The 23557-nt window shown below is 48.5% G+C and overlaps 1 protein-coding gene across 1 annotated transcript in view; it reads left to right on the top strand.

Annotated features, from left to right (window-relative positions):
• LOC138252902 (uncharacterized) overlaps positions 1-7405 on the top strand; it is a 216205-nt gene extending 208800 nt beyond the window's left edge. The window contains exon 9 of the mRNA XM_069205776.1: positions 5249-7405. The gene's annotated coding sequence lies outside the window, so the exon portion shown is untranslated. The remainder of the gene's footprint in view (positions 1-5248) is intronic.
• Positions 7406-23557: the final 16152 nt, after the last annotated feature.

The following is a 23557-nucleotide window of genomic DNA, read 5'->3' as shown; positions in this document are numbered from 1 at the left end:
TACACAGTCAGCATCCTGGCAATGGCCGAGGTGGTCAAGGAGGAGCATTAGTCACTCCCAGATCTTTTGTACAATATTAAAAAAGATTACTCAGTCGATGGGATGAAGCTTATCTCTGTTCTGATTCCTGAGCAGGTTGAGCAGTCTCAGAGAATCTTCCCCCCTCTTCTCTCTCACACTGTGGTCTGTATGCATGACATTACATTGGGGACAGCTTTCCGATGAAAAACAAGCATTGTAGAATGTCAGAATATATCCAGGAGTGCATGAAGCCTGAAGTGACCAAGATGTTGGACTTGGGAGTCATTGCGCACAGTCAGGCTAACATTGATAAGTAAGGCTTTGTCATAGTGTGGACCCTTCACATGTTCACGTCTTACTTGTTGTGTACCAAGAGACGTATCACAAACCTCTTTTGCAGCTGATGATAACGGAGGGAAAGGATGCCACGTTGGTCCATTGACCATCTGCTTCCAGAGACTAGACTTCATGGTGAACTTCAGCATGGAGCATGGAATGCAGATAGACAACCCTGCTGCTTATCCTAATCCAGAGTGCAAGTTCTTCCAGAGTTGAATACCTTTCTAGTCGTATGTATCTTGGGGTGTCAGTAGTGATGAACAATGCATGGCTCTGAGGAGCGTGCACCTTGAACTGAGTTCCCTGTAGCAAGTCTGTATATATATTGTTGTTTTTTGGCCACTACACACACAACAATTATGCTGAGGGTCCGCTGTGACACAGAATGTGACCCAGAACCAGGTGCTGATCTTTGGAGAGTTTCAACATCCGCACTTCTGTTCATTGAATGCCACGACTATGGATGCACCAGGCTGAGCAGCTCTGACATTGATGAATTGTGTATGAACCACAGTCTGTTTGACCTGTGGCCTGCACAAGGTGAGTTGCCTACTGGTCTCTTCTGTTTACATTTGTCAATCATTCACTGACAACCAGGCCCTTCCCTCCATCCATGTGGGAGATGGATCACCCATTTATGATATATGTGTTTGGCAGGATAATAGGTCGAACACGGAGGACTGTTACAACTCAGGAATCCATTTGGATCTGTTGTGCGTGAGGGAATAAAAGTTTGGAGAGAGCCCTTTAGACTGCAGAGGGAGCTTCAGAGCTTCTAAAAAGCATCCATCAGTCCTTTGTAGTGGACCCAACTCTAGGGTGTAGATTTTAGGAGACAGAGCGTCCATACGAAGTATAGGGAAAGCCCTTGTTCCCTTCCTGCTCTATCCTTCTTCAGAAATGTTACCCCTAACAGGTTGTGAGGTAAGGTAGGGATTTGCTTCTCTCTCCCCTATGACTTTTCTTTCAAGGTCCCGACAAGGAGCTCCCGGCCCCACCCTGCTGATGCCACAAGGCAAAGACTGTGGCTTGACCAGACTGAGGCGATTTGTACCCAAGGGGGGAACTTCCTGAAACCAGTTTCAGAGCTGGGCCTCACAATATAAAAACTCGTGTCCATATGACGAGGAGTCTGTGCCATTGCTGCGATATTTTTTTTATGCAGAGACAGCGCAGTCACTGATCCATATTTACAAAGTGACACATTCTTAGAAATGCTTAATCTTTCTTTCCAGTGCATCATTTTTAGCCTGCGCGACAACTGGCTGCATCAGGTTAAGTTAAGCATATGCAAGGTAGGCGTTCCAACTTAAAAATCAACGCAGAACTGATGCATCCATATTTACAAGGTTTTAGGAAAGTGACGCGTCATGGGGAAATATTCAATATGTGTCAAAATTCCTATGCATGTTGTTGGCCCGATGCATGAAAACGACACAGTTGCTTCTTAATAGTGATCTGACCAGCTGAAGTCTCTTCCAGCACTGGGAATTCACAGGTAAGTGCACACCTGAGGTAGGTAACACAGTACATGTCACACTACACTACATGCGCGCTTTATGTCACACAGGCGTGGGCATAGCGATACACATAGGTACACTATGCCCGCCCCTAAGCGTGACATACAAGACCACAATAATGGTGTGCAAGGTGTGTTTTCACCTTTTCACTCTCTATCAGATCAGCCTTGGTTTTTAAGTCAGAAAGCCTACCTTGCATATGATTAACGTAACCTGACGCAACCGCTTGTTGCCCAGGCCAAAAATGAGGCCTGGGGAAGAAAAGTGACACATTTCTCAGAAAGCGTCACTTTGTAACTATTTAGCAGTGACTGCACCATCACCGGATCAAAACAAATGATGCAGCGCAATCTCCTTGTAAATATGGGCCTTGGTATACCTGGGGGCAGGAACCACCAATCAGTGTACAGGATTTACAAGCCCCTTGTAAATATGGGCCTTGGTATACCTGGGGGCAGGAACCACCAATCAGTGTGCAGGATTTACAAGCCCCTTGTAAATATGGGCCTTGGTATACCTGGGGGCAGGAACCACCAATCAGTGTACAGGATTTACAAGCCCCTTGTAAATATGGGCCTTGGTATACCTGGGGGCAGGAACCACCAATCAGTGTGCAGGATTTATCATCGACAGCCAACTCCCCTTTGCCGTAACAACATTTATAGGAGGGCAGACCCGTTGGCTCAAAGGCCTTAAACGATTCAGTGTGCAAAGCAAATTACAAAACAATGCTGTTACAGGTAATAGGTAGTGTCTATTTAGAGAAAGATGAATTTACTTTCTGATATGAAGAACTCAGTGAGATGCAAGTGAAAGCTCGGTGAGAGGCCAGTGAAAGGCACTGCAAGCTCGGTGAGAGGCCAGTGAAAGGCACTGAAAGCTCGGTGAGAGGCCAGTGAAAGCTCTGTGAAAGCTCAGTGAAGCTCATTGAAATCTCAGTGAAAGAGAGTGAAAGCTCAGTGAAGCTCCATGAAAGGCAGTAAAAGCTCAGTGACAGGCCAATGAAAGGCAGTGAAAGCCCAGTGAGAGCCCAGTAAAAGGCAGTAAAAGCCCAGTAACAGCCCAGTGAAATGCAGTGAAAGCTCAGTGAGAGGCCAGTGAAAGCTCAGTGAAGCTCCATGAAAGGCAGTGAAAGCTCAGTGAGAGGCCAGTGAAAGGCAGTAAAAGCCCAGTGACAGCCCAGCGAAAGGCAGTGAAAGCTCAGTTAGAGGCCAGTGAAAGGCAGTGAAGCTCCATGAAAGGCAGTGAAAGCTCAGTGAGAGGCCAGTGAAAGGCAGTGAAAACCCAGTTACAGATCAGTAAGAGGCCAGTGAAAGGCAGTGAAAGCCCATTGACAGCCCAGTGAGAGGCCAGTGAAAGACAGTGAAAGCTCAGTGAGAGGTCAGTGAAAGCTCATTGAAGCTCCATGAAAGGCAGTAAAAGCTCAGTGAGAGGCCAGTGAAAGGTAGTGAAAGCCCAGTGACAGCCCAGTGAAAGGTAGTTAAAGCTCAGTGAGAGGCCAGTGAAAGCTCAGTGAAGATCGGTGAAGGGCAGTGAAAGCCCAGTGGCAGCTCAGTGAAAGGCAGTGAAAGCCCAGTGACAGCTCAGTGAGAGGCCAGTGAAAGGCAGTGAAAGCCCAGTGGCAGCCCTGTGAAAGGCAGTAAAAGCTCAGTAAGAGGCCAATAAAAGCTCAGTGAAGCTCCATGAAAGGCAGTGAAAGCTAAGTGAGAGGCCAGTGAAAGGCAGTGAAAGCCCAGTGACAGAGCAGTGAACAGAAGCCTGAAGATGCCGCTTCCACAGGTCCAGGTGGCCTTATGACCGGTCTGAGTGATGACAACAGAAGGCTGAGGACACAAAGCTGCAGTTTCCACCTCAGTTCTTGTTCTATTGATTCCATCTCTGTACAGACACAAATGACCCATGACCTCTTATGACAAGTGTGTTAAGTAGCCGTAGCAGTATAGGCAGCCACTGCAAAATTTAATACTGTGCGGGGTCTTCAAGAACAGCTCACCTCTGGTGTGTCTGCTCGTTTCTTAGCAGGAAGGAACTCTTCAGTGTGTGTTGAAAGCACTTTAATCCCTCGGTGTGATCTTTTGTGAACCCCATGATTTTGTTGTATTTGTCTAAGCTGCGCCAGTAGAGACACATTGGCCCATATTTATACTCTGTTTGCGCCAGATTTGCATTTTTTTTAACGCAAATTCTGCGCAAACTTAACTCCATATTTATACTTTGACGCTAGACCCGTCTAGTGCCAAAGTTATGGAGTTTGAGTCATTTTTTATACGTGAAAACCTACCTTGCACTAATGACATGCAAGGCAACGTTCCAGTGCAAAAAATGACTCTAAGGCATGTGCGCCTTATTTATCCTCCGGCGTCAAAATGACGCACAGGAGGAGGGCCTTAAAACATGACGCTCAGCCAGATTTGCGCTGTTTTTTAACGCCTGGGTCACGGCAGGCGTTAAGGGACCTGTGGGCTCATTTTCATGGTGGCAGAGCATGGAAGCAGTCCAGAGGTGCCCTTCCCTGCACCCAGAGACACCCCCTGCCACCCTGGTCCACCCCTGGAGGATACCCATGAATGGGGACAGGTGTTTTTTTGTAAGTGGCATGGGGGCCTAACTTGGGCCCCCTTACATTCCACTGTGCCCAATGACCATGCACAGGGGAAAGAAGTCCCCTGGTCATGGCCATTGTGCAGGGGGCACGACTCCTGTCTTTGCAAAGACAGGAGTCATTTCGATGGGGGTTGCGCGTAAAAAAAATGGCGCTAGTCAGATTAGAGCCAATATTTTTTACTCTAACCTGACTTGCACCATTCTTAGGCGCACAACCCCCAGTCTTCTCTTCGCCTCTGCTGCCCGGTTAGCAATATTTTTTTTTTACGTTAACAAGGCCACAGCGCCGGCTAGCGTCATTCCATAAATAAGGCTCTCAGTTGACGCGTTGGAATGGCGTTAGCCGGTGGTAAACTTTTTGACGCAAATCTGCCCAAGCGTTGATTTGCGTCAAAAAGTATAAATATTGGCCATTGTACGGCTCACCAGTAAAGCTATGCATCGAAGGGGCTGGGGTGGTGTCACCCTGAATCAGCTGCATGAAATGACACTGGTCAGTGTTTGTTTATTTTGGGGTGTCTGCCTGGGGCCCCTACATGATGCCTGACTCTCTCTTGTATTCTGCTCCTGTGTGTAATCTCCACCCCATGATCTCACCCTCCTGTCTCCCTGCATCAGCTGCATGAAATGACACTGGTCAGTGTTTGTTTATTTTGGGTGTCTGCCTGGGGTCCCTACATGATGTCTGATTGTCTCTTGTATTCTGCTCCTGTGCATAATCTCCACCCCATGATCTCATCCTTTTGTTTCTATCTCCTTGACAGACATCGAGCCAGGCCCAGTAAACCACCGAGGACGGAGGCCAGGAGCCCCTGCGCAGAAACAATACATCCTGGACTTCTAAGCCAGCACCTTCAGTGCCTGTCAGGAGCACTGATGTGTTTATCGTGACTCTGCATTTCATGATTGCCTTGCGGGTTCTATCCGTGCTCTTGTTATTTCAGCTCCGCATTTCATGATTATTGTATGTGATTGCAAACGCCTGGGATTGTTATAAATAAGACACATCTCTTGGTGATTCTTCTAATCCTGCATTGCATTGCCGTTCTGGTCTTTGAGCTATCAGATTTCTATAGGAGAATCCATTTAAAGACAGGAGTCATGCCCACCACCTCAATGGCCAGCACAGGGGACCAGTATCCCCAGGGCATAGCCATTACACCCAGTGCCATGCAGGGGGTCCCATGTAAAAAATACTTATCTCTACTTACCTAGGATGGGATCCCCATCTTCTGATATCCCTCTGGTGTGGGTGGGGGAGTCCCTGGGGCTTTGGGGGGGGCACCTGTGGACCCATTCCATGGTGTTTGGCCATGGAAATGGGTCCACAGGTACCTTAACGCCTGCTCTGACCCAAGCGTTAAATAATGACGCTAAGCAAGCTTACCTTCATTATTTGGGTCCGCTTCCCACCCGTGCGGGATTTTAGCACAGGGATAAATATGGCGCTAAGGAAATAGCAACATTTGTTGGACGGGAACGCCTACCTTGCATCTCATTCACGCACAGTGGGTTTGTGCATCCAAAAAATAGCGCTAACTCCTATATTTCGACGCTAGATGGGTCTAGCATCAAAATATAAATATGAAGTTAAGTTTGCACCATTTTAGTGCAAAAAAAATTATGCTAAAACAGCACAAACAGAGAATAAATATGGGCCTAAGTGCCTGAATGTGAGTTCCTTTTTAATTCTACATTACCAGAGTTGATGGGACTCCTGGAATCTTCATCTCTGGGGGAGCTGTATTGTCCCCCCACTTCTGGGGCACTCGTTATGAGGCCATTAGTGCAACTTCTGTGTGGAAATACTTTTGTGAATTCAGTTCCTCGAGAGACAAATTTGTATGCATGGTAAATGTATCCTTTTCAACAAAATACATGTGAACATTGAATAAGGCCGGCCCTATACCGTTGTATATGAAGTGGTAGACCGGCCATGCTCTGCAGGACAATTTGAAAGTTGTGAAAGAGCTTTCAGATAAGTGTGAAACTGGCTGTGGGGGTTTGGTGTAGCCACTGATGGAGGACATTTTCACTCCTTAAACCTTCTTACTAAATATGTTTTCATTCTCTTTCTCAATGTGCTCTTTTAATGATTATGAATGTCTCCCTCATGTGGATCCCAACCTTTCTGCAGCTTTTCCCACATTCCTAGGGAGCCTCAGATTTTAGACACTTTATGGTCACAGAGTTTCAATATTAGATCCCTGATTTGTTAGACATCATTTCAAGTAAAAGTGACATTTGAGCTCCAGCTGTGTGGGGGAAACACATGCAAATGAAGGAAGAAAGGCGCAGTGCATTATGGGTGGCTGCAGGGAGGTGGCTTCTGGCAGCAGAGGAATGACTGCCAATATGAAGTGGTGCTGTGATAGAGTTGAAATAGACTTTCCTGACTGGAAGGCATAGCCCCTCCCTCGCAGCACAACTAACAGCCACTCAGTGATCTTGTCCAGCCCATGATGTCAGGGGCTGACCTGGTAAACAAAACCAACATTGAGGTGTAACATGGACAGGGGTTTGCTGCTGGCATTGTTAAATCAAAACGCAGTACCAGGTGTGTTAATGCTTGTGAAACCCCAGGTAACTCCAGGAGAGCGTCATCAGCAGCTGAGAATGAGCACTCTGGGGTCATCCTTCATGCCTCAGACTTCCTTCCTTGGTGTCTGCTGGAGCCCCCCCGCCTTAATTCTCTCTTTCCCAGAGTGCTTTGGGTCACAGTTGACATTGGTTCTCCAAGACCTTAGAGGACAAAGATCAATCTGATTGGTGTATATTGGTTCCATAGCTCTCAGAAGCCAATAGCTGCTAATTCTATGAGATGATTTTCCCCACAGACGTCCATGCTTGCTTGCGACCATGAAACAATGACATCTTGCTTAATAATTAATAATAATAAATATTCATGTTTATAAGTGTAATTGACTGTGCTCTTTTTTGTGCGTCTGATTGCCATTTCTTCCAAAAATGTAAGTGCATTTTAAGTGTGAACCCAGCTGTAGTGCAATGAAGCAGGCGTAACATCTACAAGCTGAGGCTGGGGCGAGGGGAGCAAGGAGATTTCTTCTCAGTAAGCCCTGGTGACATTCTCCTCACTTTGGAATACTCTTGCGTAATTTCCGCCATTACCCTAGACACACAATTAATGTCCTTATTATCAGTCTGGAGCTCTATTGACTGCCGGACTCATGGTGGGGGGTGGACCGCCGCGTTAGTGGCATCTGCATGCCATATTACGACCATGGTGGAGCCGCCACGGTCGAAACGCCGCAACCGTCAGGCTTCCACCACCAGGCAGCCTGGCGCTGGCAGCGTTTCTAATCCGCCAGGGCATTGCTGCAAGCAGCGCTGCCCTGGGGATTATGACTCACATTCTGCCCGCCTTTCCATGACGGTGAACACCACCATGGAAAGGCTGGCGGAATGGGGGACTCTGGGGCCCCTGCACTGCCCATGCACTTGAATTACAGGAAGTGAAATGCGCAACAGGTACTGCAGCACCCCCACACAGCCACATTGGCGCCAGCTCCATTAGGAGCTGGCGTCACTGTAAAGAACCGGTTTCCCGCCGGCCCAGCGGGAAACTCATACTGGGGCCAGCGGGGACTTCACCGCACTGGCGGTGAAGTGGCGGTTTTGAGTTTGGCGGGATGAGGGCCATAGTGTCTTTTTGGTAAAAATCTTACCACGAGAGCTTTTGAACAACCCTAACAAACAGAACGGATTGGCATTTCACATAATTTAGCATACCTTTCCAGTGACTTTATCAAATTTTCACAAAGGAAATGTGTAGGAGGCTGGACTGGCTTGTAGTGAGTACCAAGGGGTACTTGCACCTTGCACCAGGCCCAGTTATCCCTTATTAGTGTATAGGGTGTCTAGCAGCTTAGGCTGATAGATAATGGTAGCTTAGCAGAGCAGCTTAGGCTGAACTAGGAGACGTGTGAAGCTACTACAGTACCACTTAGTGTCATATGCACAATATCATAAGAAAACACAATACACAGTTATACTAAAAATAAAGGTACTTTATTTTTATGACAATATGCCAAAGTGTCTTAGAGTGTACCCTCAGTGAGAGGATAGGAAATATACACAAGATATATATACACAATAGCAAAAATATGCAGTATAGTCTTAGAAAACAGTGCAAACAATGTATAGTTACAATAGGATGCAATGGGGAAACATAGGGATAGGGGCAACACAAACCATATACTCCAGAAGTGGAATGCGAACCACGAATGGACCCCAAACCTATGTGACCTTGTAGAGGGTCGCTGGGACTATTAGAAAATAGTGAGAGTTAGAAAAATAACCCTCCCCAAGACCCTGAAAAGTGAGTGCAAAGTGCACCAAAGTTCCCCTAAGGACAAAAGAGTCGTGTTAGAGGAATAATGCAGGAAAGACACAAACCAGCAATGCAACAACTGTGGATTTCCAATCTAGGGTACCTGTGGAACAAGGGGACCAAGTCCAAAAGTCACAAGCAAGTCGGAGATGGGCAGATGCCCAGGAAATGCCAGCTGCGGGTGCAAAGAAGCTTCGACTGGACAGAAGAAGCTGAGGTTTCTGCAGGAACGAAAAGGGCTAGAGACTTCCCCTTTGGTGGACGGATCCTTCTCGCTTAGGAGAGTCGTGCAGAAGTGTTTTCCCGCCGGAAGGACGCCAACAAGCCTTGCTACACGCAAATCGTGCGTTTGGCGTTTTTGGACGCTGCTGGGGCCCAGGAGGAACCAGGAGGTCGCAAATTGGACCTGCAGAGAGAGGGGACGTCGAGCAAGACAAAGAGCCCTCACTGAAGCAGGTAGCACCCGGAGAAGTGCCAGAAACAGGCACTACGAGGATGCGTGAAACGGTGCTCGCCGAAGTTGCACAAAGGAGTCCCACGTCGCCGGAGACCAACTTAGAAAGTCGTGCAATGCAGGTTAGAGTGCCGTGGACCCAGGCTTGGCTGTGCACGAAGGATTTCCGCCGGAAGTGCACAGGGGCCGGAGTAGCTGCAAAGTCGCGGTTCCCAGCAATGCAGCCCAGCGAGGTGAGGCAAGGACTTACCTCCACCAAACTTGGGCTGAAGAGTCACTGGACTGTGGGGGTCACTTGGACAGCGTCGCTGGATTCGAGGGACCTCGCTCGTCGTGCTGAGAGGAGACCCAAGGGACCGGTAATGCTGCTTTTTGGTGCCTGCGGTTGCAGGGGGAAGATTCCGTCGACCCACGGGAGATTTCTTCGGAGCTTCTGGTGCAGACAGGAGGCAGGCTACCCCCACAGCATGCACAAGCAGGAAAACAGTCGAGAAGGCGGCAGGATCAGCATTACAGAGTTGCAGTAGTCGTCTTTGCTACTATGTTGCAGGTTTGCAGGCTTCCAGCGCGGTCAGCGGTCGTTTCCTTATCAGAAGGTGAAGAGAGAGATGCAGAGGAACTCGGCTGAGCTCATGCATTCGTTATCTAAAGTTTCCCCAGAGACAGAGACCCTAAATAGCCAGAAAAGAGGGTTTGGCTACCTAGGAGAGAGGAAAGGCTACTAACACCTGAAGGAGCCTATCAGCAGGAGTCTCTGACGTCACCTGGTGGCACTGGCCACTCAGAGCAGTCCAGTGTGCCAGCAGCACCTCTGTTTCCAAGATGGCAGAGGTCTGGAGCACACTGGAGGAGCTCTGGACACCTCCCAGGGGAGGTGCAGGTCAGGGGAGTGGTCACTCCCCTTTCCTTTGTCCAGTTTCGCGCCAGAGCAGGGGCTAAGGGGTCCCTGAACCGGTGTAGACTGGCTTATGCAGAATTGGGCACATCTGTGCCCAACAAAGCATTTCCAGAGGCTGGGGGAGGCTACTCCTCCCCTGCCTTCACACCATTTTCCAAAGGGAGAGGGTGTCACACCCTCTCTCAGAGGAAGTTCTTTGTTCTGCCATCCTGGGCCAGGCCTGGCTGGACCCCAGGAGGGCAGCTGCCTGTCTGAGGGGTTGGCAGCAGCAGCAGCTGCAGTGAAACCCCAGGAAGGGCAGTCTGGCAGTACCAGGGTCTGTGCTACAGACCACTGGGATCATGGAATTGTACCAACAATGCCAGGATGGCATAGAGGGGGGCAATTCCATGATCATAGACATGTTACATGGCCATATTCGGAGTTACCATGGTGAAGCTACATATAGGTAGTGACCTATATGTAGTGCACGCGTGTAATGGTGTCCCCGCACTCACAAAGTTCAGTGAATTGGCTCTGAACAATGTGGGGGCACCTTGGCTAGTGCCAGGGTGCCCTCACACTAAGTAACTTTGCACCTAACCTTTACCAGGTAAAGGTTAGACATATAGGTGACTTATAAGTTACTTAAGTGCAGTGTAAAATGGCTGTGAAATAACGTGGACGTTATTTCACTCAGGCTGCAGTGGCAGGCCTGTGTAAGAATTGTCAGAGCTCCCTATGGGTGGCAAAAGAAATGCTGCAGCCCATAGGGATCTCCTGGAACCCCAATACCCTGGGTACCTCAGTACCATATACTAGGGAATTATAAGGGTGTTCCAGTAAGCCAATATAAATTGGTGAAAATGGTCACTAGCCTGTTAGTGACAATTTGGAAAGAAATGAGAGAGCATAACCACTGAGGTTCTGATTAGCAGAGCCTCAGTGAGACAGTTAGTCACTACACAGGTAACACATTCAGGCACACTTATGAGCACTGGGGCCCTGGGTTACCAGGGTCCCAGTGACACATACAACTAAAACAACATATATACAGTGAAAAATGGGGGTAACATGCCAGGCAAGATGGTACTTTCCTACACTCAGCCATCCTACAAAATGACATAATCTTGTTACTGTCAAGCATTATGGGCAACTGATGACATGAGCAGGGTAGCTGTTGAGGTTCCTCTCAGAGAGAGAGCCTTTCATCTCTTCTTGTTTGCAATCATTTGCAATGAGCAGAAATTATATCTCACAGGAGTTCAGTATTGTAGGAAAGTACCATCTTGCCTGGCATGTTACCCCCATATTTCACTGTATATATGTTGTTTTAGTCTATGTGTCACTGGGACCCTGCCAGGCAGGGCCCCAGTGCTTATAAGTATTTGCCCTGTATGTGTTCCCTGTGTGATGCTTTCCAAATTTGTCACTAACAGGCTAGTGACTACATTTACCAATTCACATTGGCATACTGGTACACCCATATAATTCCCTAGCATATGGTACTGAGGTACCCAGGGTATTGGGGTTCCAGGAGATCCCTATGGGCTGCAGCATTTCTTTTGCCACCCATAGTGAGCTCTGACAATTCTTACACAGGCCTGCCACTGCAGCCAGAGTAAAATAACATCCACGTTATTTCACAGCAATTTACCACTGCACTTAAGTAACTTATAAGTCACCTATATGATTAACCTTCACCTAGTGAAGGTTGCGTGCAAAGTTACTTAGTGTGTGGGCACCCTGGCACTAGCCAAGGTGACCCCACATCGTTCAGGGCAAATTCCCCAGACTTTGTGAGTGCGGGGACACTATTACACGTGTGCACTATGCATAGGTCACTACCTATGTACAGCGTCACAATGGTAACTCCGAACATGGCCATGTAACATGTCTAAGATCATGGAATTGTCACAGACCCCCGGGTCTCTAGCACAGAACCCAGGTACTGCCAAACTGCCTTTCCAGGGTCTCAACTTCAGCTGCTGCTGCCAACCCCTCAGACAGGTTTCCGCCCTCCTGGGGTCCAGGCAGCCCTGGCCCAGGAAGGCAGAACAAAGGACTTCCTCTGAGAGAGGGTGTAACACCCTCTCCCTTTGGAAATAGGTGTGAAGGCTGGGGAGGAGTAGCCTCCCCCAGCCTCTGGAAATGCTTTGATGGGCACAGATGGTGCCCATCTCTGCATAAGCCAGTCTACACCAGTTCAGGGATCCCCCAGCCCTGCTCTGGCGCGAAACTGGACAAAGGAAAGGGCAGTGACCACTCCCCTGACCTGCACCTCCCAGGGGAGGTACCCAGAGCTCCTCCAGTGTGTCCCAGACCTCTGCCATCTTGGAAACAGAGGTGTCTGTGGCACACCGGACTTCTCTGAGTGGTCAGTGCCAGCAGGTGACGTCAGAGGCTCCTTCTAATAGGCTTTTACCTCTCTTGGTAGCCAAGCCTCCTTCCTTGGTAGCCAAACCTCCGTTTCTGGCTATTTAGGTTCTCTGCTTTGGGGAATTCTTCAGATAACGAATGCAAGAGCTCATCAGAGTTCCTCTGCATCTCCCTCTTCACCTTCTGCCAAAGGATTGACCGCTGACTGCTCAGGACGCCTGCAAAACCGCAACAAAGTAGCAAAGATGACTACTGCAACCTTATATCACTGATCCTGCCAGCCTTCTCGACTGTTTTCCTGGTGGTGTGTGCTCTGGGGGTAGCCTGCCTCCTCTCTGCACTAGGAGCTCTGAAGAAATCTCCCGTGGGTCGACGGAATCTTCCCCCTGCAACCGCAGGCAACAAAAGAATGCATCACCGGTCCTCTGGGTACCCTCACAGCACAACGAGCGTGGTCCCTGGAACTCAGCAACTCTGTCCAAGTGACTCCCACAGTCCAGTGACTCTTCAGTCCAAGTTTGGTGGAGGTAAGTCCTTGCCTCCCCACGCTAGACTGCATTAATGGGCACCGCGAAATTTGCAGCTTCTCTGGCTCCTGTGCACTCTTCCAGGATTTCCTTCGTGCAGAGCCAAGCCTGAGTCCCCAACAGTCCTTCCTGCAGTGCAAAACCTTCTGAGTTGTCCTCCGGCGTCGTCGGACTCCCTTTTGTGACTTTGGGTGGACTCCAGTTTACTTTTCTTCTAAGTGCCTGTTCAGGTACTTCTGCGGGTACTGCCAGCTTTTGTGAGGGCTCCCTGACTTGCTGGGCTCCCCCTCTGTCTCCTCATCCAAGTGGCGACATCCTGGTCCCTCCTGGGCCACAGCAGCATCCAAAAACCCTAAACGCGACCCTTGCAGCTAGCAAGGCTTGTTTGCGGTCTTTCTGCGTGGGAATAACTCCGCAAGCTTCATCACGACATGAGACATCCATCCTCCAAAGGGAAAGTTCCTAGTCCTCTTCTTTCTTGTACAACTCCAAGCTTCTACCACCCGGTGGCAGCTTCCTTGCACCCTCAGCTGGCATTTCCTGGGCTCCTGCCCAATCTCGACTTTGTCACGACTCTTGGACTTGGTCCCCTTGTTCCACAGGTACTCTAGTCCAGAAATTCACTTTGGTTGCATTGTTGGTGTTGTTCTTCCTTGCAGAATTCCCCTATCACGACTTCTGTGCTCTCTGGGGAATATAGGTGCACTTTACACCTACGTTTCAGAGTCTTGGGGTGGGCTATTTTTCTAACCCTCACTGTTTTCTTACAGTCCCAGCGACCCTCTACAAGCTCACATAGGTTTGGGGTCCATTAGTGGTTCGCATTCCACTTTTGGAGTATATGGTTTGTGTTGCCCCTATACCTATGTGCTCCTATTGCAATCTACTGTAACATTACATTGCTTGCATTACTTCCTTTTGCTATTACTGCATATTTTTGGTATTGTGTACATATATCTTGTGTATATTTGGCATCCTCATACTGAGGGTACTCACTGAGATACTTTTGGCATATTGTCATAAAAATAAAGTATCTTTATTTTTAGTATATCTGTGTATTGTGTTTTCTTATGATATTGTGCATATGACACCAGTGGTATAGTAGGAGCTTTGCATGTCTCCTAGTTCAGCCCAAGCTGCTCTGCTATAGCTACCGTCTATCAGCCTAAGCTGCTAGAAACACCTCTTCTACACTAATAAGGGATAATTGGACCTGGTACAGAGTGTAAGTACCCCTTGGTACCCACTACAAGCCAGGCCAGCCTCCTACATTGGATGTGCAGCGGTGGGATAAGTACTTGCAACTACTTACCACTTTGTCATGGTGTACTTTTCATAAGAGAATAATATACAAAACAAGTTCAGTGTATGTACACCTAACCAAAAAGTTTTGCTTTTCTTCTCTTACACTATCTGCTAAGTGCTGAAAAGTACCTCTAAACTTTCAAAAACTTTCTAAAAAGTTGAACAAGTTTTTTTTCTGTTTCCTTAAAAAGTCCTGAAACTTTTTCTTTCTTTTATCTGTCCCTAAACCTTTTTCTATCATGTCTGATGTAGGACCTTCTCTTGATCTGGTCAGCTCAGCTCATGACCACCTTAACTGGAAGGGTTTGAGGAGTCTCTGCATTGATAGAGGTTTAGGGGTGGGGAAGAATCCCTCTAGAGAATTGTTATCTAACATGCTTATTGAGAATGACAAGGCCTTAGCTGGCACATCCATTGAGAAGTTAGGAGATGGTTCACACTTTGACTCAGGGGCACGCTTAGTAAGAGTGTTAGGAGGTGATCTTCCCAACCTGCCCCTTAGCAGACCACCTAGCATAGCTGGTACTAATGTGAGCTCTCATCACAGTAGGGATGTTATTCCTGCAGGCCAGGTTGTTAGGGTGCCAACTGTTAGGTACAGGTCTCCCTCTGTTCATTCACATCATTCTTGTGTGTCAAAGCATGCCCACCCCACCCACCCTGATGACAGAATGTTAGAAAGGGAACTCAATAGATTGAGAGTGGAAAAGTCCAGGCTGAAGCTTAAACAGCAACAGCTGGCTCTAGACAGGGAATCTTTAGACTTAGAAAAAAAAAGACAGAGGTTGGGGTTAGGACCCCATGGTGGCAGCAGCAGTATTCCAGATAGTAATCCTGTGAAAGAGCATGATTCTAGGAATCTGCATAAGATAGTTCCCCCTTACAAGGAGGGGGAGGACATTAACAAGTGGTTTGCTGCACTTGAGAGGGCCTGTGTTGTACAGGGGGTACCTCAAATGCAGTGGGCTGCTATCCTATGGCTATCTTTCAGTGGAAAGGGTAGGGATAAGCTCCTTACTGTGAAGGAAAGTGATGCCAATAATATTACAATTTTGAAGAATGCACTCTTGGATGGATTTGGCTTAACCACTGAACAATACAGGATTAAGTTCAGAGAAACCAGAAAAGAGTCCTCACAAGACTGGGTAGACTTTGTTGACTATTCAGTGAAGGCCTTGGAGGGGTGGTTACATGGCAGTAAAGTTTCTGACTATGAAAGCCTGTATAATCTGATCCTGACAGAGCATATTCTGAATAACTGTGTGTCTGATTTGTTACACCAATATCTAGTGGACTCAGATCTGACCTCTCCCCAAGAATTGGGAAAGAAGGCAGACAAATGGGTCACAACAAGAGTGAACAGAAAAGTTCATACAGGGGGTGACAAGGATGGCAAGAAGAAGGATGGTAAGTCTTCAGACGAGGGTGGGGACAAATCTAAAAATGAGTCTTCATCAGGCCCACAAAAACACTCTGGTGGGGGTGATGGGTCCAAATCCTCTTCTAATCAAGTAAAGAAACCATGGTGCTATTTATGTAAAGTAAAAGGCCATTGGACAACTGTGAGAAAGTAGCCTCTTTCTAGCCTTGTTACCCCCACTTTTGGCCTGTTTGTGAGTGTATGTCAGGATGTTTGTCACTGTTTTCACTGTATCACTGGGATCCTGATGGCTAGGCCCCAGTGCTCATAGTGAAAACACTATGTTTTCAGTATGTTTGTTATGTGTCACTGGGGCCCTGCTAGTCAGGACCCCAGTGCTCATAAGGTTGTGGCCTATATGTATGTGTCACTGGGACCCTGTCACACAGTGCCCCAGTGCTCATAGGTGTGCATGTATGTGTTCCCTGTGTGGTGCCTAACTGTCTCACTGAGGCTGTGCTAACCAGAACCTCAGTGGTTATGCTCTCTCATTACTTTTAAATTGTCACTAACAGGCTAGTGACCAATTTTACCAATTCACATTGGCTTACTGGAACACCCTCATAATTCCCTAGTATATGGTACTAAGGTACCCAGGGTATTGGGGTTCCAGGAGATCCCTATGGGCTGCAGCATTTCTTTTGCCACCCATAGGGAGCTCTGACAATTCTTACACAGGCCTGCCACTGCAGCCTGAGTGAAATAACGTCCACGTTATTTCACAGCCATTTTACACTGCACTTAAGTAACTTATAAGTCACCTATATGTCTAACCTTTACCTGGTAAAGGTTAGGTGCAAAGTTACTTAGTGTGTGGGCACCCTGGCACTAGCCAAGGTGCCCCCACATTGTTCAGAGCCAATTCACTGAACTTTGTGAGTGCGGGGACACCATTACACGCGTGCACTACATATAGGTCACTACCTATATGTAGCTTCACAATGGTAACTCCGAAAATGACCATGTAACATGTCTATGATCATGGAATTGCCCCCTCTATGCCATCCTGGCATAGTTGGCACAATCCCATGACCCCAGTGGTCTGTAGCACAGACCCTGGTACTGCCAAACTGCCCTTCCTGGGGTTTCACTGCAGCTGCTGCTGCTGCCAACCCCTCAGACAGGCATCTGCCCTCCTGGGGTCCAGCCAGGCCTGGCCCAGGATGGCAGAACAAAGAACTTCCTCTGAGAGAGGGTGTGACACCCTCTCCCTTTGGAAGATGGTGTGAAGGCAGGGGAGGAGTAGCCTCCCCCAGCCTCTGGAAATGCTTTCTTGGGCACAGATGGGCCCAATTCTGCATAAGCCAGTCTACACCGGTTCAGGGACTCCTTAGCCCCTGCTCTGGCGCGAAACTGGACAAAGGAAAGGGGAGTGACCACTCCCCTGACCTGCACCTCCCCTGGGAGGTGTCCAGAGCTCCTCCAGTGTGCTCCAGACCTCTGCCATCTTGGAAACAGAGGTGCTGCTGGCACACTGGACTGCTCTGAGTGGCCAGTGCCACCAGGTGACGTCAGAGACTCCTGCTGATTGGCTCCTTCAGGTGTTAGTAGCCTATCCTCTCTCCTAGGTAGCCAAACCCTCTTTTCTGGCTATTTAGGGTCTCTGTCTCTGGGGAAACTTCAGATAACGAATGCAAGAGTTCATCCGAGTTCCTCTGCATCTCTCTCTTCACCTTCTGATAAGGAAACGACTGCTGACCGCGCTGGAAGCCTGCAAACCTGCAACATAGTAGCAACGACGACTACTGCAACTCTGTAACGCTGATCCTGCCGCCTTCTCGACTGTTTTCCTGCTTGTGCATGCTGTGGGGGTAGCCTGCCTCCTCTCTGCACCAGAAGCTCCGAAGAAATCTCCCGTGGGTCGACGGAATCTTCCCCCTGCAACCGCAGGCACCAAAAAGCTGCATTACCGGTCCCTTGGGTCTCCTCTCAGCACGACGAGCGAGGTCCCTCGAATCCAGCGACTCTGTCCAAGTGACCCCCACAGTCCAGTGACTCTTCAGTCCAAGTTTGGTGGAGGTAAGTCCTTGCCTCACCTCGCTGGGCTGCATTGCTGGGAACCGCGACTTTGCAGCTACTCCGGCCCCTGTGCACTTCCGGCAGAAATCCTTTGTGCACAGCCAAGCCTGGGTCCACGGCACTCTAACCTGCATTGCACGACTTTCTAAGTTGGTCTCCGGCGACGTGGGACTCCTTTGTGCAACTTCGGCGAACACTGTTTCACGCATCCTCGTAGTGCCTGTTTCTGGCACTTCTCCGGGTGCTACCTGCTTCAGTGAGGGCTCTTTGTCTTGCTCGATGTCCCCTCTCTCTTCAGGTCCAATTTGCGACCTCCTGGTCCCTCCTGGGCCCCAGCTGCGTCCAAAAACGCCAAACGGACGATTTGCAGCTAGCAAGGCTTGTTGGCGTCCTTCCGGCGGAAAAACACATCTGCACGACTCTCCAAGGCGAGTGGGATCTGTCCACCAAAGGGGAAGTCTCTAGCCCTTTTCGTTCCTGCAGAAACCTCAGCTTCTTCTGTCCAGTAGAAGCTTCTTTGCACCCGCAGCTGGCATTTCCTGGGCATCTGCCCATCTCCGACTTGCTTGTGACTTTTGGACTTGGTCCCCTTGTTCCACAGGTACCCTAGATTGGAAATCCACAGTTGTTGCATTGCTGGTTTGTGTCTTTTCTGCATTATTCCTCTAACACGACTACTTTGTCCTTAGGGGAACTTTGGTGCACTTTGCACTCACTTTTCAGGGTCTTGGGGAGGGTTATTTTTCTAACTCTCACTATTTTCTAATAGTCCCAGCGACCCTCTACAAGGTCACATAATTTTGGGGTCCATTCGTGGTTCGAATTCCACTTTTGGAGTAAATGGTTTGTGTTGCCCCTATCCCTATGTTTCCCCATTGCATCCTATTGTAACTATACATTGTTTGCACTGTTTTCTAAGACTATACTGCATATTTTTGCTATTGTGTATATATATCTTGTGTATATTTCCTATCCTCTCACTGAGGGTACACTCTAAGATACTTTGGCATATTGTCATAAAAATAAAGTACCTTTATTTTTAGTATAACTGTGTATTGTGTTTTCTTATGATATTGTGCATATGACACTAAGTGGTACTGTAGTAGCTTCACACGTCTCCTAGTTCAGCCTAAGCTGCTCTGCTAAGCTACCATTATCTATCAGCCTAAGCTGCTAGACACCCTATACACTAATAAGGGATAACTGGGCCTGGTGCAAGGTGCAAGTACCCCTTGGTACTCACTACAAGCCAGTCCAGCCTCCTACAACAACTGATGCCAGTTGTCCAAAGAAAAGCAACAAGCCTCCCACTACCACAACCCCTACTGCTACACCTAGTGCCCCTAGTAATAGCAGTGGTGTTGGGAGCAAACCTACTAATAGCCAAACCAAGGGAGTAGCTGGGCTCACTTTTGGTAATTTAGTTGGGGTTGGTCTTGTTAGGGAGACCACAGAAGCTGTGCTATTCTTCGAAGGTGCCATTGATTTGGCCACCTTGGTTGGTTGTCCTCTTAATATGGATAAGTACAAGCAACTTCCCCTAATAAATGGTGTTGAGGTTCAGGCCTACAGGGACACAGGTTCCAGTGTTACCATGGTAATAGAGAAACTGGTCCACCCTGAACAACACCTACTTGGTCACCAGTACCAAGTGACAGACGCTCATAACAACACTCTTAGCCACCCCATGGCTGTTGTGAATCTCACCTGGGGGGGGGGGTTACTGGTCCAAAGAAAGTTGTGGTTGCCTCAGATTTACCTGTAGACTGTCTACAAGGGAACGATTTAGAGACATCAGCTTGGGCAGAAGTGGAGTTGGAGGCTCATGCAGCAATGCTGGGCATTCCTGGGCATATTTTTGCTTTAACCAGGGCTCAGGCCAAAAAGCAAAAAGGACAGGGTGACTTGGATCCTGGAACAATGGACCAAGTGCTCCCTAAAGCTAGGGTTAGTAAGGGTAAATCCCTACCCACTATCCCTCCCTCTACAGATGATTCAACTTCTGAGGAAGAAGAATTTCCCCCCTGTGCAGAACCTTTACCAGAGGAGCTGGAAGCAGACACTGCTGAGCTTTTGGGTGGAGGGGGGCCTGCCAGGGAGGAGCTGAGTGTGGCACAGCAAACCTGTCCCACATTAGAGAGTCTAATACAGCAAGCTGTCAAACAGCAAAATGGGGATGTCAGTGACTCACATGGAGTTTACTGGGAGGACAACCTCTTGTATACGGAAGCAAGGGACCCTAAACCTGGAGCAGCCAGGAGATTGGTCATTCCCCTGCAATACAGAGAGTTCCTCCTAACTCTAGCCCACGACATTCCCTTGGCTGGACATTTAGGGCAAATTATAACATGGGAAAGGCTTGTCCACCTGTTTCATTGGCCTAGAATGTCAGAGGACACAAAAGATTTTTGTAAGTCCTGTGTCACCTGTCAAGCCAGTGGCAAAACTGGTGGCACCCCAAAGGCTCCCCTCATTCCACTGCCTGTGGTTGGGGTTCCCTTTGAAAGGGTAGGGGTTGACATAGTTGGCCTCCTTGACCCTCCTACTGCCTCAGGCAATAGGTTTATCTTGGTGGTAGTGGACCATGCCACAAGATATCTTGAAGCAATTCCTCTAAGGACCACTACAGCACCTGCAGTGGCAAAAGCCCTCCTGGGAATCTTTTCCAGGGTGGGTTTCCCGAAAGGGGTGGTATCAGACAGGGGTAGAAACTTTATGTCTGCATACTTAAAGGCCATGTGGAAGGAATGTGGTGTAACACAAATTCACCACTCCTTATCATCCACAAACAAATGGACTGGTGGAGAGGTTTAATAAAATTCTCAAAGGAATGATAATGGGACTCCCTGAAAAACTCAGGAGGAGATGGGATGTCCTGTTACCTTGCCTCCTTTTTGCTTACAGGGAGGTACCCCAGAAAGGAGTGGGCTTCAGCCCCTTTGAACTCCTATTTGGGCACCCTGTAAGAGGTCCTCTAACACTTGTAAAGGAGGGTTGGGAACAACCTTTAAAAGCTCCTAAGCAAGACCTAGTGAACTATGTACTCGGCCTAAGATCCAGAATAGCTGAGTACATGAAAAAGGCCAGTAAAAACCTTCAGGCCAGCCAACAGCTCCAAAAGCAATGGCATGACCAGAAGGCTGTTCAGATTCAGTACCAACCAGGACAGAAAGTGTGGGTCTTGGAGCCTGTGGCCCCAAGTGGACTCCAAGACAAATGGAGTGGACCCCACATCATTGTTGTAAAGAAGGGAGAAGTCACCTACTTGGTTGACTTAGGCACTGCCAGGAGTCCCCTTAGGGTGCTCCATGTCAACCGCCTGAAACCCTAATATGACAGGGCTGATCTCACCCTGCACATGGCAACAGATGAAGGACAGGAAGAAGAGAGTTACCCTCTCCCTGATCTCTTCTCTTCAACAGAAGAAGATGCTCTGGTGGAAGGTGTAGTTTTGGCAGACTGTCTTACTGCTGAGCAGAAAGACCACTGCATAAATCTCCTGGGTCAGTTTTCTGAACTCTTTTCTACTGTGCCAGGCACCACTTCTTGGTGTGAGCACACTATAGATACTGGATACAGCATGCCTGTCAAAAGTAAGATCTATAGGCAGCCTGACCATGTCAGGGACTGCATAAAACAAGAGGTTCAGGAAATGCTTGAAATTGGAGTGGTTGAACACTCTGAAAGCCCATGGGCCTCTCCTGTGGTGCTTGTACCAAAGCCTCACTCCAAAGATGGGAAAAGAGAGATGAGTTTTTGTGTAGATTACAGAGGGCTTAACCAGGTAACTAACACTGATGCTCATCCTATACCCAGGGCAGATGAGCTCATAGATACACTGGCATCTGCCAAGTATCTAAGCACCCTTGATTTGACTGCAGGGTATTGGCAGATCAAGTTATCAGAGGATGCTAAAGCAAAAACTGCATTTTCGACTATTGGAGGGTGTAGGAAGCTGAACTGGCTTGTAGTGAGTACCAAGGGGTACTTACACCTTGCACCAGGCCCAGTTATCCCTTATTAGTGTATAGGGTGTCTAGCAGCATAGGCTGATAGATAATGGTAGCTTAGCAGAGCAGCTTAGGCTGAACTAGGAGACAAGTGAAGCTCCTACAGTACCACAAGTGTCACTTGCACAATATCATATGAAAACACAATACACAGATATACTAAAAATAAAGGTACTTTATTTTTATGACAATATGCCAAAGTATCTCAGAGTGTACCCTCAGTATGAGGATAGCAAATATACACAAGATATATGTACACAATACCAAAATATGCAGTAATAGTATTAGAAAACAGTGCAAACAATGTATAGTTACAATAGGATGCAATGGGGACACATAGGGATAGGGGCAACACAAACCATATACTCCAAAAGTGGAATGCGAACCACGAATGGACCCCAAACCTATGTGACCTTGTAGAGGGTCGCTGGGACTATTAGAAAATAGTAAGGGTTAGAAAAATAGCCCACCCCAAGACCCTGAAAAGTGAGTGCAAAGTGCACCAAAGTTCCCCAAAGGACAAAGAAGTTGTGATAGGGGAATTCTGCAGGAAAGACACAAACCAGCAATGCAACAATGATGGATTGCCAATCGAGGGTACCTGTGGAACAAGGGGACCAAGTCCAAAAGTCACAAGCAAGTCGGAGATGGGCAGATGCCCAGGAAATGCCAGCTGTGGGTGCAAAGAAGCTGCTACTGGACAGTAGAAGCTGAGGTTTCTGCAGGAAAAACAAGGGCTAGAGACTTCCCCTTTGGAGGATGGATCCCCCACGCAGTGGAGAGTCGTGCAGAAGTGTTCCCGCCGAAAGACCGCCAACAAGCCTTGCTAGCTGCAAATCGTGCGGTTAGGGTTTTTGGATGCTGCTGTGGCCCAGGAGGGACCAGGATGTCGCCAATTGTGTCTGGCGACAGAGGGGGCGTCGAGCAAGACAAGGAGCCCTCTCAGAAGCAGGCAGCACCCACAGAAGTGCCGGAACAGGCACTACGAAGAAGAGTGAAACGGTGCTCACCCGAAGTTGCTCAAAGGAGTCCCATGCCGCCGGAGGACAACTTAGGAAGTCGTGCAAGGCAGGTTGGAGTGCCGTGGACCCAGGCTTGGCTGTGCACAAAGGATTTCTGCCGGAAGTGCACAGAGGCCGGAGTAGCTGCAAAAGTCGCGGTTCCCAGCAATGCAGTCTGGCGTGGGGAGGCAAGGACTTACCTCCACCAAACTTGGACTGAAGAGTCACTGGACTGTGGGAGTCACTTGGACAGAGTTGCTGGATTCAAGGGACCTCGCTCGTCATGCTGAGAGGTGACCCAGGGTACTGGTAATGCAGTTATTTGGTGCCTGCGGTTGCAGGGGGACGATTCCGTCTTCCCACAGGAGATTTCTTCGGAGCTTCTAGTGCAGAGAGGAGGCAGACTACCCCCACAGCATGCACCACCAGGAAAACAGTCGAGAAGGCGGCAGGATCAGCATTACAGAGTTGCAGTAGTCGTCTTCGCTACTTTGTTGCAGTTTTGCAGGCTTCCAGAGCGGTCAGCAGTCGATTCCTTGGCAGAAGGTGAAGAGCGAGATGCAGAGGAACTCTGATGAGCTCTTGCATTCGTTATCTGAGGAATCCCCAAAGACAGAGACCCTAAATAGCCAGAAAAGAGGGTTTGGCTACCTAGGAGAGAGGATAGGTTAGCAACACCTGAAGGAGCCTATCAGAAGGAGTCTCTGACGTCACCTGCTGGCCCTGGCCA

The sequence above is a fragment of the Pleurodeles waltl genome, chromosome 1_2 (genome assembly GCF_031143425.1).
Source record: "Pleurodeles waltl isolate 20211129_DDA chromosome 1_2, aPleWal1.hap1.20221129, whole genome shotgun sequence".
In the NCBI taxonomy this organism is placed as follows: Eukaryota; Metazoa; Chordata; class Amphibia; order Caudata; family Salamandridae; genus Pleurodeles; species Pleurodeles waltl.
Note: the sequence above shows the minus strand (reverse complement) of the source record. Positions and strands in the feature narration are given on the sequence as shown.